Below are 19,426 nucleotides of genomic sequence, written 5' to 3'. Positions count from 1 at the left end.
ATGTAACTGTTACAGCTACATGTATATATAATTTTCATCCAAATAATACAAATATTAATATAATATATAACAGCAAACCAGATTTGTATCACTACAATATAATAGTTACGATGAGGTTGAATTCCTTGTCTCTTATTTATCATCCACGCACTTACTTGTCTCAGAAAAAAAAGAAATATATCTGTACTTTAAACTCACCGTACTTTCAGGTATAGAGATGTGATTGTTTCTTTCTGAGACAAGTTCTTGTGACCATCCACAAGAACTTGCGGTCATCCGATGTTCAGTACTTCAGTACTTTGATTCAGGTAAATATTAATCTTTGAAAAAATAAGTTCAATAAAAACGAATATTTTTCTAAAAAGTTGATCTTGGGCGTAATTGAACTGCCTAAAACTCATTAATTTAAAACTTGCAATTATATAACACAAATCGCGCGTGATTTTATCTTGACCATACCTTGAGAAAATAATTCATTGAGGTAAAAACTCCTGACTAGTAAGATGCTTGTATCCTTATTAAATTGTATTCTACAAGTATCACTTTCGTAAACAATACCATGCCTTTTGTGTTGCCGTCGATTTTAATACCCTTGAAGCCGACAAAATAAATGGATAACTTGCAATCTGGTATGACCAGATGTTACTTTTTCCACATTTAAAAGTAAAGTTATTAAAAAAAGACCCTACTTTTGTTAATTCCTTTATGAAAATATAGGATTGCCTCTGCAGACGAATCCGAACTTATACTCCTAAACACAAAACATACAAAAAAGGAAATACTGTGCAATCATAAATCGGATTTGTTTTCAGTTGAAGTTTCAACCAAGCAAAAGGAACTGGATCTCCAATTACTATTTCTCAGATATAGAATTTTCAGTTTCACACGGAAAGCTCTTCAAAGTAAATGTACGACAAAGGAGACGATGTTTTGCTAGTTTTCCTTTTTTTACGGTGATGTAATATAAATAACAGATGTTAGAACTGTGATGTTAGATACAAGATAAGTAGAAGGACAAAGCCTAAAATATTCGATATATTTGATTTTTCATAGTCATTTTGAAATATAATGACATCTATTGGAGACTCGATCATTGTGGTTTCACGGTGGTCATGACATGGTTTCATTTCATGTCTGTAATAGAATAAGATTAGATAACATTTTACAGATGTATTTATGATGAAATCGAATAGTTATTTATGCAAAAAAATTGAAAACAACACGTTTAATAATTTCATGCGTCCGAAGCGTTTTTCTGGATTTACCTTCGTCAGGAACGCTCAAAGCCAAACATTTGAAATCCGAGGGATGTAAAGTACCGAAACAGTTGAAGAGCTATATGACAAAAATAAATAAAAAAAGCCAAATTCATCTAAGGTCAACTTTGCCTGGGGGAGTCAAGTTGAAACCTTAGTTTCTTTATAATTTCAAAATTTATAAACGGACAATTTTAGAAAGTTTTGTTATAAATCATGTCAGTACCGTAGTACCTCTATGGTCCGTAGGGGGTCAGTAGTGAACCGTATAACGAATTTATCGCACGCGGGACTTTTTCTGCTGCGTTTTGTAGAAAAATAAAAAATGAAACACAACATTAATAGATGACGTCACCAGTAACAGTAGACGTGACGTCATGAATCCCCTATGAAATTTACTAACCCCCTACGGATCCATAGGGGGTCACCACGTGACGGCGTTAAACCAATCACAACGTCATAATTTACCCGCGGTGCGATAAAGATATATATCAACATAGTTAAGACTTGCACTTGATATGCAATATGTCTATGCAGTGCGATCAAATAAGAAAATGCATATATTAATCGTCGATTAAATTTTAGTGACACTTTAAGGATGGATGGTCAGTAACTAATCCAATTCCACTTAGTAAAATAAATACAACGATCGATTTATGAAACATATATTGCGCAGTTATCTAGTAAGATTGACATTAAAATGTTTTAAAGGTTCATTAATCAAGCGCTTTGACATACATTTTTTATTAGTTTGTTTTTAATAGATAAAATCGCACCATTGATTCATTCATTGTATGGTTGTAAATTACAGAGTGCTTCTTTGTTCAATTGATAAAGACACCAGGTTCAAGTGAATAAGATTCCAGGTTCAAGTTATTAAAGAAACAAACATTTACTGCTATCTTGACGAATGTGTTCGTTGAATAATCAATAATTCTCAAAATATACTGCCGAAATGAATCAAAAATAACTTGCATTAGATAAATAAAACATAAACAGTAAGAAAGAACTGACCTTTATTAGATTAAGAAGTTTCAGTTTCACACGGGAAACTATAATATCAAAAAATGTACGACAAAATGGGAGTGATAAAACGATACAAAACATGCTTCACCCCGCCACCTTTTGGATATGCCCGTCCCAAGTTAGGAGTTTGTAACTCAATGTTTGATCGTTTGTTATTGTATTTCATATTTGTTTTCGTACATTGTTTTGTGCATATATATGACCGTTAGATTACTCTTTTGGATTGTTTTACATTCAACATGTTAGGGATGTTATAGCTCGCTATATATGCGGTATGTGTTTTGTTCATTTGGAAAAGCCTTACATCGTCAAAGTAACCTATAGTTGTTAACGTACGTTAGCGTCATTTTGTCTCTGGTGGAGAATTGTCTCATTGGTAATCTTACCACAGCTTATTAGTTGTCATGATATTATATTCTTTTGTCTTACAGTCAATATGAGACATAATACTTTACTGTTATCGAATATACAATTTGCAGGAAATTGTCTTTGCAAATCGCATGCTTCTTATTGGTGTAATCAGTAACATGAATAATTCAGTCGTTATAAATAAAGGCAACAGTAATATACTGCGATTTAATAGTAATAAATCGATTACGAGTAAGCGAAAACATATCCGGTTTACATAGAGTCACATCAACTATAAGAGGAAAACAATCGAACAACATAAACACTGAACTGTTTCAAAACAAACGCCAACATACATATAAACGGACTATTTGATAACAACTGCCATATTCCTGGTTAGTATAAACAGCTCACTAGAATCATTTCATTATATAAGTCTGCGTTAATTAAATAAACTTCCGACTGTAATAACTCGTGACAACCTCGAGGTCAGTTTAACCCTTCGGAAACAAAATTTTATTTTTAGATTCAAAGAAAATTTCAAGTGAAATAATCAATAGGAAATCCTAAATTATGACCAATACCTCTCATTACTTTATCAAAAGCGAGTCTTCTTTCAATTGAATTTGATTGGTCACTTTACGTGGAGACCTTTGACATTTTGTTAAGCATAACAAAACTTCACCAAAACCCGCTTAATGTCGTCTAGTGTCATCTTGAAGATAGAAGATAGTTAATGTCCCTCATTCAAATGGACAACGATGCTATGATCTAACTACAATTCTTTGATTAAACATTTAAGGCATTCGAATATGTATGTTTAACTAGGACTTGCAGACATGAACAAGACAGAACAGATGAGTGTTTACTTGGAATGAACTGAAAATTATGTCGTTTAAATCTAAAGCTAGTATGTTTAGTGTACCGGGAAGTTGACTATAGATTTGTAAAATTGACCGATGCTGCTATCTATGTTTTAGAATTCAACGAATAGCAATGGAAAAGTAGAGTATGCCGCTGATCAAAATAAACATTTAAGCTTACAGTTTGATATACCCACTGGTCGGTTCTCCTGATAGGTTCTTTACCGTTCAATCAACAAGTCTAAGTTAGTAGATATAATCATAAATCAATACACAAATTATATACTTAACCATTTAAAGAGAAAACTGTACAAACAAAGTAAATATCCACCTCGGTGAACAAAGAATGCAATACCATTTACACTCAAAATTTGTGCAGAGAATATTTGTATACTAATTTGAATTACATCTATATAAAGTGAAACATTGTTTTGGAACCATGTGTGGGTACTTCCTGATTTAAACATTCTACTTTCCCATAGTAAAGTGCACCGGTTACCGTGCCTTCACACCTTTACCAGCGTTAACCCAAATCATTCATCAAAATTTAAATGTACTTAGCCGTCAATCGTTTTTTATAATTCGTCGGTAGGTAAAAAACCGATGAACAAGCAGATTCTAGAAATTAAAACTAAACAAAGATGTCAAGGAAAACAAAACAAGATAATAAATTGTAACATAATTCTTTTAGGGGAATGATGAAGATCACGTGTCTTATAAAAGAAAATCAAAACTGATATTTATACTTTTAATAATTTTTAAAAATGTTTGTGATGTCTCAAAATGTTAAAACAAAAATTTTGCTGAAACCGAAAAAAGATCAAAAATCTAAATTTATATGAATTCTTATAAACACATTTGATAGTTTATGTATATTTTTTATATATTTAAACCAGAGACAGTGATCTTATTGTTATAGAGCCGTCCTTCAAAACAAATCTTTGCGTTAAAACTGATATGACAAAAAATCAATATCGACCCCGTCAGGTTTATCTCAACTACTTCTCTGTACCTAAATTTAATCTTCAAGTAAAAATAAGAGTACCTTGTTGAACCTACAAACAGATTGATTTGAAAATTCAGCGTGTTTTGTCCATAGTATTATTTTGAGAAACAAAATGTCAATTTAATTATTTTTCAAAGTAATAATGTTGTTTCTCATACTGTTATTTTTGAGTCCCGCGGAGGGTTTTAATTATGAAGCAGGATACGAGCATCATTATACTTATTCGTCAACATCAGATACACTTGGGATGCACAATGTCACCACTGTACTAAAGGTATGTCTATGGCTTATAAAAAATGGAATCAGTTCTTTAAATGTAATATTTGATTTCTTTGTTAAAACGTTGAAACGGGATAAATACTGGTGAAATGATTTCTAGTTATGCCGTGAAACGGTACGCTGGTATAAGCTTCCATGTTTCGTGTATCCTTGTTTAATTATCAAATTGAACATTTTTAATTAAATACAACAAAGTTAGGTGACAAGACCCAGTACACTATGTCATATATCATAAAAAAAAAACTGTGAAGTTATTAAATATTAAAAGTTTTTATACCTTCATAATTTTTTACATGTATAGTTTCCTTAAAAAGTGTGTTTTTCTCTAATTTCAAGTACATGCACTATATATCTTGCAAGATCTATGGAAGGCTTTCGACGTCTAAGGTAGTAAAAAAACATAGCTTTTAGAAGGAGCTAATGAATTACATCTGGTAAAATAAAATATATCTTTGGATATTTTTTCTAAGGGTAAAAATAAATTGGGGGGGGGGGGGGGGGGGGGGGGGATGATTACACTTTAGTTTTATCATTAGTTTTGAAAAAAGAGTCAACGTTTCTATTTTTTTATGTAGCAAAAAAACCGAAGTCGGTGATTAGATATTGTTTTTTTAATTTTGACTAGAGAAAGCATACTAGTTCTTTTTCAATGAGTAATCATTCAACAAATAAAATTGAGAATGGAAATGGGAAATATGTCAAAGAGACAACAACCCGACCAAAGATCAGAAAACAGCCGAATGCCATCAATGGGGTTTCAATGCAGCGAGAAAATCCCGCACCCGGATAAATGTTTTTGGGCAAAACCAGTAGCTTTTAAACATACTTTTTTATTGTTTTGGAAATAAGAACTATATAAACTCCATTTTTAAAACGTGAAAGAAGTCATTAATCTTGCTCATTTTAAAGTTATAAGCCTGCTGTCTGTGAGGACTACTGTATACACCCATACTACGTTAATAGACCATATGAATGTATTTTGCTAGGAATATACTAACGCCGAACTAAATTAAATGCATGATAATCAGTTTAGGTGACTTATTCTAAGATGTATATTTGCTAAAATCAGCAAAGACCCATCGAAAAAACATCTGATTCAAAAATTTAATAAAACTTTTAGATATTTAGATGATATATTGGCTCTCAATAATGACGACTTCAGTATGTACATTAAAGAGATTTATCCTGTCGAACTGACTTTAAATAAAGCTAATACCAATAATGAAAACTGCCCTTTCCTGGATCTTGATATCTATATCTTTAACGGGAAGCGTAATACCAAAATTTATGATATAAGAGATGATTTTTCATTTCCTATTGTTAATTATCCATTTTTAGATGGTGACGTTCCTTTGTCACCATCTTATGGTGTTTATATATCTCAACTTGTCCGATTCGCTCGTGTATGTAACAACGTATTTGATTTTAACGAAAGAAATCTCTGTATTACTGAAAAATTATTACACCAGGATTTTCGATATCACAAAACATTTACTAAATTTTATCATCGGTACAAGGACATCATTCGTAAATATAAAAGCAACATGCAGACATCTTATACGTTCGGGTATTTCACATCAAATATTTTATGGTAATATTCTTTACAAAGCACAAAAATGTCGGCATTCATCTCAAAAGCTAACCAAACCTTTAAACAGACTTATTCGGAAAGGATATAGTTACGATACTGTTGTCAAGTCATTAAGGATTGCATATTTTGGTATTAATATTGATTCACTCATAGGGTCTTTGCATCGGAAATAAACACATTTATTCTAAAACCAGTTATTGGCATGATACGGGTTATGTTCTTCTAACATATTTTATGATGGTATGATACTAAACCCCTTACGGGAGGGATTGTACTTGATTTTCATATGATGAAGACATAATCTTTCAATCAGTTTAATTGAGGTCTGGCATGTCAGTAACTGCTAGTAGTCCTTTGTTCATTTATGTATCATTGTTATTTTGCTTAGTTTCTTTTGTAACCTATTCTGACATCGGACTCGGACTTCTTTTGAACTGAGTTTTACTGTGCGTATTGCTATGTGTTTCTTTATTCTACATTGGCTAGAGGTATAGGGGGAGGGTTGAGATCTCACAAAACATGTTTAACCCCGCCGCATTTTAGCGCCTGTCCCAAGTCAGAAGCCTCTGGCCTTTGTTAGTCTTGTATGTTTTTTTTAATTTTAGTTCATTTATATGTTTTGTAGTTTAGTGTGACGTCCATTTTCACTGAACTTGTACACAATTTTATTTAGGGACCAGCTGAGGACCACCTCCGGGTGCGGGATTTTTTCGCTGCGTTGAAGACCATTGGTGGCCTTCGGCTGTTGTCTGCTGTTTGGTCGGGTTGTTGTCTCTTTGACATATTCCCCATTTCCATTCTCAATTTTATTGCAACGTTATTTGTATTTATATAAATTGTCACTCCTTATAATACACGTTAGTTTGTGTATTTTTTCTTTTCTTTTCAGTTCCGAATACTGAAGATCAACGAATCAGACACTGGTATAAAATTCCATCAGTTGTTTGTAGACAGTTTTGTTCAACATGCACAGAATGGTGAATGTAAGAACTCTTTTGATTTCCTTCATGTTGAGTTAAGGACTGTTGTTGGTGTCTTTTTCGTATACGTGATTCGTGGCAAAACAATTTTTTAAAGAATATTATACAAAATATTTGTTTAAGCTTTAAAATGTTGCTACCTAGTCCTACATGCAGAGACTATCAAAGATCAGCATTCGGAGAAACTTTATCCGCCCATTCAAAGAGGGTAATTATGTGTGTTTGACATCTCTTAAATGTGTAGCATGAATCGGTGCAATTATAACCCGTGAATTTCGGTACGGGTTACATTAAAGTCTGTAGGTCTATAATCGACACTGTGGCTGCTTTAAACGCAAGACCGTATACAATATATACAAATTTATTCACAAGTGTACAGCTTGAGAGCTAGGGGAAGACTGCCCAAGCAACAGTTTACAAAACATACAATAATTCTTTAATCCCAAGTTAAGGATCTTAAAAACATTATAAAAGGTTCTCATAAAATATATCTATCAATGTCTAATCTTATGTAATCATAAACGGATTATTGTCCTCCGGCTAAACTTAAGAACATAGCGATAATTGCTTCTTTTGTAGTTCGAGTGTAAGATACATGTGTTATCTTTCGCACTTTTAACTGCCATCGGATTAAGTTGTAAAATAGTAAATCTATAATCTCTTTGGGTATTTGAAATAAAGAAACATTATATTCAAGAATAAAGAAACGTTTAAAACAAGAAATATTCAACTTAAAACTAAAATGAGAAATATTGAATCTAAAACGAGAGTTCATAGAAATATTCAATCTAAAACGAGAGTTCATATAAAGCACTTTGCGAATTATGGTAAACGTTCCTAACGTCACTTTTCTTCCGGTTATATTCTCCACTACTTCCCCGAAGTGCACGTCCCGAGCACAAATTACTACATTTCGTATTCGTGTTGGTAATGGTATTCCATCTGTGGGTAAATCGTCTTTGAGTAATTCATCTTTCTGGTCGCTGAAAGTGTGTACATACTGAAAACATCACGAACATAGAAAATGCACATATTGGACCTTTTAATTAATATACAAAGGGGGTTATGAGAAGGGGATAAACATAAATATACTAAAATATTCTGAGGAGGGGGAACTTCATAAATATACTAAAATATTATGAGGAGGGGGACAGACATAAATAGCACAAATGTCATGACTCCATTAATTGTGTAGATATATAAAACAAAACGGGGCTGCTTTTATCATAATCATAAAAGTAGGACTAAGTATTCAAGGAATTGGAGGAAAAGGAGGGGGCAATAATGATTATTGGCCCGCAGTTTATGATCCTCAAATTCTACACTATACTGAAAGGTTTCGAAAACACTATCAAGAATATGAACCGATTATCAGATTATCAGTGGCTATATTTTTACCTTGTAAACAGGTTGGATCAAACATAATAATGGATTTTTCTGACATGTAGTATACAGGTCGTCACTCCTGTACACCAAATGGACACAAGACCACAAGATAGGTGACGAGTCAATCTTGTACTCCTGTTTCGGACCAAAATTGTATTTACGAATAAGAAATGATTTTGTTATACCACTGATAATCTATGTATGTATAAGGAGGCTCACACGTGTAAATTCAACTACTTATGTTGCGTGAAAAGTTACAATAACGACAACTAAAACAATAATTGTGGTTATTTTGTATACTATAGTCAGTGATCTTTGTTCAAAGTTACAACCTTCACTTGTGTAAAATACTAGGTTCTATGATACAACCAGGATACACAGACTTTATATAGACTTATTGTTTGTTTCTTAATGCTAGTGGCAAATATCTCAGACATAATCAGAACAAAGTTGATTGTAATCTTAGAACAATGAAGTTTTCTTAATAAAATAGATTCTGAATGTAAAAATGAAAAACAAAAATAGACTTTTCTCAGTTGATTAACTAGACTCGATAAAAACCAGGTACTGAAAACAATAATTTTTGCCTTGTTTATTTTTAAAAAAGTTATCCATGTCGTTTTCGCTTATTTTTACTTTGACTCTGAGCATGAAAGTGTTGGATTAAATGATTTGGTATGTGGTTTGATGGTTCCCATGTATTTTGTGAACTACTATAACCTCGCCATTTAATAAGGTACTGTTTAATATTGCCTCGTTTTCTACACTTAATTATTCTTTCGACATCATACATGTCCTGTTGATTGTTTGTATTTTGTGACGGTTGATAATTTTTGTGTAAATGTTCTTGACCCTTTTGATTATTTTTCCCTACTTGATTTTGTGTATGGTTAATAATTGTGTCATTGACTATGTCAAGGATTTCAGGCATGTCCATGAGTTCCTCTGGGTTTAGGTCGTGATCTTCATTAACTTCATCGGGTGAGTTCGTGTACAGTAAAGGCATACTTTGTCTAATATGTAAAACTTCGGTTCCTCTACGTTTTTGTCGTGTTGCGTTTTGTAATTCTGTTGTGCCGCTTCAATATTCGTCTTAGCTATTTTTTTGGCAAGGGCGAGATTATCGATAATCAATTTTAGGGCTGACTCTGCGTCTTTGCTCAATCCGTTTGTAGTTTCTGGAATTAGTGCAATGTCTATGGGATTCCGATCCTCTTTTCCAAAGACCAAATAATATGGACTATATTGTGTCGACTCGGTTTGTATTGTGTTTCTGAAAGCCATCATAACGCCTTGTAAATAGTCGGGCCATGTCGACTGGTTGTCATGGCAATAAATTCGCAGAGATGTTGCTAATGTAGGATTCTGTCTTTCGGTTGCTGCATTGCATTCTGGGTGATAGGATGACGTATTAAGCTTAGTGATCTGGAAAGTTTTGCAGATTTCTTTTACGAGGTTTGAAGTGAAGTTTTTCCCCAAATCTGTGAGAATTTCTCTACATGGATCATATCTACATAGAATTTCGTTGTACAGGACTCTTGCAGTCTCTACTGCTGCTCCATTTTTCTATGGAAAGGCTTCGCATCATTTCGAGAATGGACATACTACCAGTAAAATTTGGTTGAATCCACCTGCTGACTGTGGTAAGTTGCAAAGAATGTCCATGTGTATTCTTTCAAAAACGCCTGTTGCCGGAAGAGGCTGTAATGGTGCTCTTTTAGAGTGTGGATTAGTTTTGCCCTGTTGACATTCAATGCACGTCTTAACATACTCTTCAATGTCAGAGTACATTCTCTTCCAGTAATATTTCATTCGGATGTTGTTGTAGGTTCTGTCAATCCCTGGGTGAGCTGCAATAATTGCATCATGGTACGATAAAAGTACATCGTTTTGTAAGGATTTTGGTACAACAAGTTGTTTAATGACCCTATCCTTTCCCTCTCGGATAATAATGGTGAAACAGTATACCATTAGAAACAACGTAGTGATTTGACTCTCGGACTATTACATCAGCTTTCTTTTTGTCTTGAGGTAGCGTGTTTTGTTCAATGTAATGTAGCATTTGCCCTGCGTCTTCATCTTCATTTTGAGCGGCTTGGATTCTATCCTGTGTGAGCTTTGTGGTTTCGATCATCATGATTAATGGATCTATATTTCGGTAGTAGTTATCTGCTTCAGTGATTGCCTTAATTGCTGATACTGATTCATGTTTTGATTTGTCTGTGTCTTTTAACTGGACTAGCTGGACGACTGAACTTTGATTTTCGTTGTAAATCTGTTGGTTGGTTTCTTTTCTGGATTGATCGGTTGCTGTATATGTAGCCTCGATTTCGCCTATACTGAGTCGACGCTGACGCTGGTTTTCTGGGTGCTGAATTCTGGAGAGGAAATCTGCGCATACGTTGTCTTTTCCGGTTTGGTAGTGAACCTCAAAATTGTATGACTGGAGATACATGGACCATCTTGCTAAACGTCCGGTACTCTCTTTAATGCGATGAAGGTATTGCAAAGCTATATGGTCAGTATAAACATGAAATTTCTGATCTTTATGCAGAAGCTGATTTAGAGGAGAAGTTATTTTGGAATAGTTGTGTATGAACTTCCGGTAATAATTGCATAATCCAAGGAACATACGTACTTCTTTAACATTTTTCGGCGCTGCAAAAGGATTGTACAGATGCTGTTTTCTATGGATCTACTGATATGCCTTCTTTGGTGATAATATGGCCTAAATATTGGACTTCTTTACATGCGAACTGGCACTTTGACGGCTTTAATTTTAAGTTGGCTTCGATTAATTTATGAAATAGAGCTGCTAAGTGACAAAGGTGTTCTTTAAAGTTCTTACTATAAATCAGAATGTCGTCTACATAAACTAATGCGCTTTTCCAGTTGAGATTCCGGATCACTTCATTCATGGTCATGTTGAAGGTTGCAGGCGAATTTGCTAGGCCATATGGAAGTCGGTTGAACTCGTACTTACCTCGATGCGTCATAAAAGCAGTCTTTTCTTTGGATTGTTCATCAAGTTCCAGCTGCCAGAAGCCCTGTCGCACATCACAGACGCTATATGTCTGCGCCTGCTTTTCCCCAAGTGTATAATAATAATAATAATAATAATAATATCTTTATTTAGAGAGAGTAACTCATTTGGATTACACCAATTTTCAATAAGGCTCTCTTAATACAATAATAATTACATTAAAAATAAACAATTCATATTCAGTAGGACATCTGAAAGGTTTGGGAGCGATTGTGTATAGATTTTTGTCAGACGGTTAAGTTTTCGATAGTCCACACATACTCTCTTTTCGCCATCGGCTTGGCTACTAGCAAGATGGGGATGCTCCATGGTGACATGCTTTTCCGAATGATACCTTGTTCCTCCATTTCGTCCAGATGTACGTTGATTTCTTCCTTTGTTTTCGGGGTAGTCCGGTACGGAAATTGTCTGACTGGATTTGCATCGCCTGTATCAATGATGTGTTTGCCTATTTTGGTACAGCCAAATTCGGTTATATCATTAGCAAAAGCTTGCCTATATTGCCCTAACAGAGTCAACAACTGATATTTTTGTGTTTCGTTTAAATCGGACTTTGATAGATCGATCAATACCCATCTCGGTAGCAATTTTGATATAATTATTATTTGAATTTAAAGCTTCGCCAGTTCTGATACTATCTATAAACTCAAAATTTTCTTTTAATTCTCCAAAAATTTTATCATCTTGAATTTTAATAAAATTTCCAACTATAGTATTTTGTGTCAATGTTATTGCAGCATTGGTAGGGTTTAAAATTTCAAATACAGAATTGTTGTTATGTGTTTGTTTGTATTAAGCACCGTGCTCCCATAATATTGTGTTTGCCAGCAAGTGAAAAGTTTGTCAATTACTCCTGCTGTGTTTTCGCTAAAATTATCGATTTTAACAGGAAAAATAACTCTTTGTCTAGGTTGAAATGTAACATCGGATAGCACACGAACAAAATTGTGGGTGCCATCCCGATCTTGACCCTGACTTAAAGAAACTTCTGTCATTCCGTTTTGTAATGATAGTACTTGTTTGGAAAAACTTATCTCAGCTTTTTGATCATGCATGAAGTCTCGGCCTAAAATAAGTGGCATATTGACATCATCCAAAATATAAAAATCATGAAATAAAGTGAGTTTTCCTATTTCAACGGGCAGTGTAACTTTGCCTAGCACTCGGATAAAATTGTCATTTACACCACGTACACCTAACAAATCTGATTTATCTATAGGGTAAGGTGTATCTACTTGTAATGCCTTATATGTATTGGTATTTATGACGGATACTGCTGCACCGGTATCGACAAGAGTATGTATAACCGATGAAACTATTCTAACATTTATTTTACAATCGTCTCTTGAACAGCCTGTATTTGCAAAAAAGATTTACAATATTCGGAATAGGGGGCTATTTCTAGAATTCATAAACCTGTCTTTGGTTGAATTATTGGATGGGTTGGACTTATTACTTGGATAAAAATTGAATTTGTTTTTCTGAAGCCTTTTATTTGGGGGGCGTTTCTGTTGTCTATTAATATGATTAAGTACATTAACAGGGGGACGTAAAGATGTGCATTCTTAAAATGTTCGTAACTTTGACATTATGTATCACACTTACCATCACTTCTGGGTTGGTTCTGTGGTTAAGGCTTGTCCTTGATAGCACTGATGACGATTGGTTCTGGCTTCGACCCCATCTGCATGGTGATGTCTGCAAGCAAAGCAGCATCTATGGCCTCACTAATATTAAAATTTTGTTTAAGACCGGTTGCTCTAACAAATGGGACAACAAGCTCTGGTCTTAGTCCACGATGAATAAATTGCTCCATCAATGCCGTTTGACCAGCTGGAAAGCACAGTTTCTCGATCCTAGATATGAATTGTGAAACGGTTTCATCGTCTTTTTGTTTTAGATCGGCCGCATCTTTCCAAAATCCAACTTTATCTATTCCTTTTCTTCCAAAGCGCTCCTTAAATTTACGGAATAATTTTTCTTTGCTGTTTCGGTCTTCGGCGTCTAGTAGCATATACCATGCCAGAGCGTAATTGTCAATAAAACATGTAAATGCTCTTGTGGTTTGCACATCATCCCACTTTGCAAATTCACACATGAGTTCGTATGTTTTTATCCATACATCTGCATTTTCGGTTTCGAACGCATTAAAATGTTCAAACTTCGGCAACTCCATTTTTAAATTTTCGTATACTGGGACTAGTTCATAAGTAAAACACTCGCTTGGCTGCAAAAGTTACGGTAATCATCGGCGAGGGATCCTCCCCAATTATAACCCCGTGAACTTCGGTACGGATTACATTAAAGTCTGTAGGTCTATAATCGACACTGTGGCTGCTTTAAACGCAAGACCGTATATATACAATATATACAAATTTATTCCCGGCTAAACTTAAGAAAATAGCGATAATTGCTTCTTTTGTAGTTCGAGTGTAAGATACATGTATTATCTTTCGCACTTTTAACTGCCATCGGATTAAGTTGTAAAATAGTAAATCTATAATCTCTTTGGGTATTTGAAATAAAGAAACATTATATTTAAGAATAAAGAATTATTTAAAACAAGAAATATTCAACTTAAAACTAAAATGAGAAATATTGAATCTAAAACGAGAGTTCATAGAAATATTCAATCTAAAACGAGAGTTCATATAAAGTACTTTGCGAATTATGGTAAACGTTCCTAACGTCACTTTTCTTCAGGTTATACAATTTTAAAAGGAAAGCAAATTTATTGTCTTCTGTTTTCATATTATAAGAGTTTGGGTTTGTTGATAAAAGTATCGATAACATGTGAATATTTAAGATCATTATCAAAAATGAACTTGATAAGAATTAAATATTGTTTTAAGCTGCCCTTTGGTCGGGTTGTTGTCTCTTGACACATTCCCCATTTCTATATTCTCAATTGTATTGCCAAATCTCAACGTTACATGCACACCGGGTGAATTTTGTTGCAGAAACACGTGTCCTGCACACAGTATATGATTGCTTCTTCCATCCGAATCCAAGTCTTGCACAATAAAGTCAATATTATAATACGAAGTCTCAGTATTATGTCTTTTTTCTTTATGTCTTTACAAAATAACTTTATATGCATGTAAACCAGACAAACTTGAATATGAATAAATATTTTTGTGCTTCCCGTTTATATCTTGTAGATGCTGACAATCCGTTCAAATGGGATCTTACTAGGAGGTATGGTTTATTAGTTTATTACATTTGTGAAAGTGCAGCGGTCTATGATGCATAATGTCTATTTTTCTATTATTTCGTTAGTATTACTTTTGTCGCAAAATTTTCTTTTACGATTTATTTATTATAACTAACAGTGTGACTGAATTTCTGCTATGTAAACTTGTTTTTTTTTATATAGAAATTGATTCAAATTTATGCGCATTAATTTGTTGACAAATGACCTTATCCCCCTTTTTTTTTTATTTTAAAATGTTTTTGTTATCAAATTGTATACACTTGTTATTGACAAATTTGTATGAATTGATTTAGTGATTAATGCGAGGAAATGTTTTATATTTTCAGTTTTTTATTTGAAATGGAACCTGACGGTCTCGTTCATTTTATCCATTATCACAAAGAAGACAATGACGAAATGGTCACCTTAAAGAAAGCTTTGGTTGGAACAATGTCAGCTAAATTCCAAGTAAAAGAAGTATACATATGAAATTAATGAAAATGATACTGGAAAATTATGATTTAAAATTTACTATAATTGTATTTTTTCCAAGAGACAAACAACAGTGATAAAAAAAAATCAAGTAGAAAAAGGAAACAAGAGCATAAAGAAAAAGACGGAGAGACAAATTGAAAAACTTATGGTCAACAAAATACAATAATACTTGAAACTTCGATCATTTCCACCAAAAGCAAACATTGAAATTATCCCGTTGGTTAAGCAGACCTTGATTTATTAGTAATACTGCATTTGTTGGATGTTTCATTTTAAAAAAAAAAGTTCTGGGTGACTGTTTTTAGAAAACATGATACTTATATTTTTACACAAATTTTTTTTAGCTTGCAGTTAATTTCTGTGACTTTGTCTGATAAACATTCACTTTTGTTTGTCATCATATTGTACCCATTATCATTACAATTATTTTGTAGAGAAGCGACAACGAGAGATGGATGTATTCCTCAAAAGAAAGAGATCATGGCGGTAATACACTTAAAACAAAGACTATTCTGAGCAATAAATCACCATAAATAGATTTTCCTTTATGGCAATTTCATGTACTTCACGTAGAATCAGATCATCAAAATGTATCTATCCTTTAGAAACTTAATTATCTAAAAATCAAATACATTTTTCCAAATCTACTATGAAGCTAAGAAAATAAAAATATTAAATATTACGAAAAGCCATAAGCAAACTCTCGGATCTATAATGGTTTACTTTTACATATTGTGACTTGGATGGAGAGTTGTCTCATTGACACTAATACCACATCTTCTTATATCTATCTAACCTCGTTCCAGGGTATCTTGACCATAAGTATGAAGGAAAGAAAACGGATACTGGATACACTCTGACACGTGAACATACCAGTTCCAAGACTGTTCTCAGAACACATGCAAAAGTAAGTACTGTTTCTGGGTAAAACTGTCATACAAGTGGAAGGTTCAGCTTTTCATAAAACCATATTTTACTCACCATTTTCTTAGAAAAATCTTGTACCATGTCAGAACATGACAGTTATTGTGGGTTTTTTTCATTCGTTCCGTTGCTTGCTTGGTATAGTCGAATGTTTTCTTTTGTCAGGTTTTACAGATTTCCCTTTTTTAGAATTTATTTGGAGTTAAGTATTTTTTTAGAATTTATTTGGAGTTAAGTATTTTTTTTATAATTTCTTTTCTCTTATGAATTAATAGAATGATAATGACAACAGAACGTTTTGGAAATATTCCGGATTTTTTTCTACACAAAGATAAACTTTACTCATTCGAATAATTGCAGATCAGAACATTTTTTGTCAAAATGTTAACATACCAAGTAGTTATATTGTAAGAGTTCAACAAAGAGACACTTAAACGGAACAAAATGAATAGATTTGAAACTAATTCACAACTTTATTTTTTGTATATGAATGGAATTTGACAGATAGCTTTAATTTCCTAGCAACAATTATTTACCGATATTCAAATATCATATATCAAGAAGAGAATAATCATTGTGAAAAACAAATACTGAGGGAAATAAGTTATACATGGTAAAGTCAAAAGATCGAGAGGTGTAGCCGATTTCACTTGGATTTTATCTCTCTTAGAATACCTATTGTAATTCGACATTTCTTATTAAATATATACCGGAATGAAAATGTTATTACTAGCTATATATAGCAGTTGCAATTGAAGGCAGTTTTAAATGTCTTTGTAATATACATCTTCGCTAGCCAAGGGTTACGATCCACTCCCTCCTCTCATTTTTGCAAATAAACGTTTAAATCTTTTAGTTTCATGCAATTTGACAAATTGGCACCATTAAATCATTCAGGGAAGTTGCCAAAGTACAGGAGGGGAGTGGAGCGTAACCCTTGGCTAGCGAAGATGTGTAATATATTGAATCTACAGATATCCTTTAGTTATAAAACCAGCATGATAAACCATAATCAATTTTGGGATTCGGAATTAGGATCGATTTCCCTATTTGGATGATACCGATTGATCCGGACTAAGAATCCAAAAGAAAAGGATAAGATAAAACACAGCTTTACTTTCCATTCGAACTTTTTTTCATAAACCAAAGTTTTTTTTTTTGCAATGAAATTGTGCCAAAATTTATGGCCTTCTTTGTGCATTAATTTATGTAATTATTAATTTGGTTTTCATGTTCATAAATTCACCCCCACTTTGTAAGAACATATCTACATGAAATTTTGATCTGTGAATATTGGTTAAGATTTACCAAACGGTTTTTGTTGAAATGGTTCAATGAAAGTTGCAACTACCCTTCTTGTGTTGATAAAAATTATTTTTTAGACTAATTTAATAATCAATCTTTTCTTCACATGATTTATTTACAAACAAAAATCAATGTTTCTGCAAAACAAACATTTTGATAAGCTTAAATCCACCAACCTCTAGATGTGTTGGAATATTTATTCAAAAGAATGACTTTGCTTTTTATTACTTTATTCTTCGGTAGAATTCTAAGATTTTTTCATATCTAATCCCTTGTATTTCAGGTGATGCATATTGACCATTCTTATAATATAAAAGAAGTAAAAGCGTTTGATAATATAACTATGAATGGTGATGCTCCAGCCACACAGCGCACTCTCGGGTATGTAATGTAATATGTAGGAGCCATACGCATAGGCAATTTCGCAAACTTCTAAAAAAACTGATCACCGTTTTGTAGTAGTAGTCTGGTAGTATCTTCCCATGGTAATTAAGTTCAGATTGCTGTCCCTTTTTTGGGCAAATGTACACTGCAGAAAATTAAAGAGATACCAATTAAAGAGTCAATCAGAACCATAATTTGAAGAAAGATAGACATCATTATCGCGATTATGGTAAAAAAAAACACCAGTCGACAAAATTAATGCTCACTTATTACGTCAACAATCGGGGTCGAAATCATGTGCTCTGGTTTCTCATAAGTTTCTGGTCATTTGGATAAATAAATGTATTTCATTTTACCCAATAAATCATTGGTACAAAATCAACATGTTCTATAACCCTAATACATTATCATATGTGTTATTCTTTGTGATATTTGATTTAAGTTGGACCCAAAAAAATCCTCTCAGCAAAAACAATAATGAGTTGCGTATGACCGTAAAGGCACGATGAAAAATAGTCAACCTAGCAAGTAGGAAGTAAAAAACGCCATAAATAGACGTTTCACGGCTTACAACGCTATATATAACGTTACGCTTTTTTCGATATTGTGGTCTTTTTTCAAGTATATAACATTACTTTGAATGATGGCTAAACATCGCCAGTAAAACTGCATTCGCGACTGTAAAATCGTCAATTGACCTCGGCAACATATATTGTAATTATAGTCATTTTAAAAGTCAAATCTAAGGATTTGCAATTAGAGATTTTATGGAGATTTGAAGAATTTAGGAAAATTTTTAGAACGTTTTCGCTGATAATTTGTATTTGCTTTCTACAAAATAAATATTCACGTATTTTGAAAAATAAATCAAACAGTAATATTTATTTAATAAATGAGAATACATGTGCATTGTTTTATTTTCGATGTTCAGTTACAATTCTACAAGCTAGAGTACTTTGCAAACTTTTTCGAAATCGATGAAATGATTCATTTACTATAGTTGATATTAGCCCAAATAACTTTTTGACGTCTTGAAATGCTATTTTTTTTTCTTTCTGTGACGCCTAATTTATACGAAAAAAAAGTAAAATAGCCTAGAAAATCTCAAAAATTTATCCCTCATAAAAACTAAATCTACTTTGTAAAGTTACTGGCTCCAGTGTCATGAACGTGTTACAATTTATAAACTCCAGGATTTTTTATTAATAAGGAGCCAGTGACCTAAAGAATTTTACGAGTCGCGTACGGGGAGAGACTGATGAGACTGAATTTATTAACGTTTTAAAGGCCAAAAATAATCAGGTTTGTCCGAATCAAGTTGTGCCTTAAAAATATGCCAACTTCAAT

The sequence above is a fragment of the Mytilus californianus genome, unplaced genomic scaffold (assembly GCF_021869535.1).
Source record: "Mytilus californianus isolate M0D057914Y unplaced genomic scaffold, xbMytCali1.0.p SCAF_8, whole genome shotgun sequence".
NCBI lineage: Eukaryota > Metazoa > Mollusca > Bivalvia > Mytilida > Mytilidae > Mytilus > Mytilus californianus.
The sequence above is the reverse complement of the archived record's forward strand: the minus strand, read 5'-3'. Positions refer to the sequence as shown.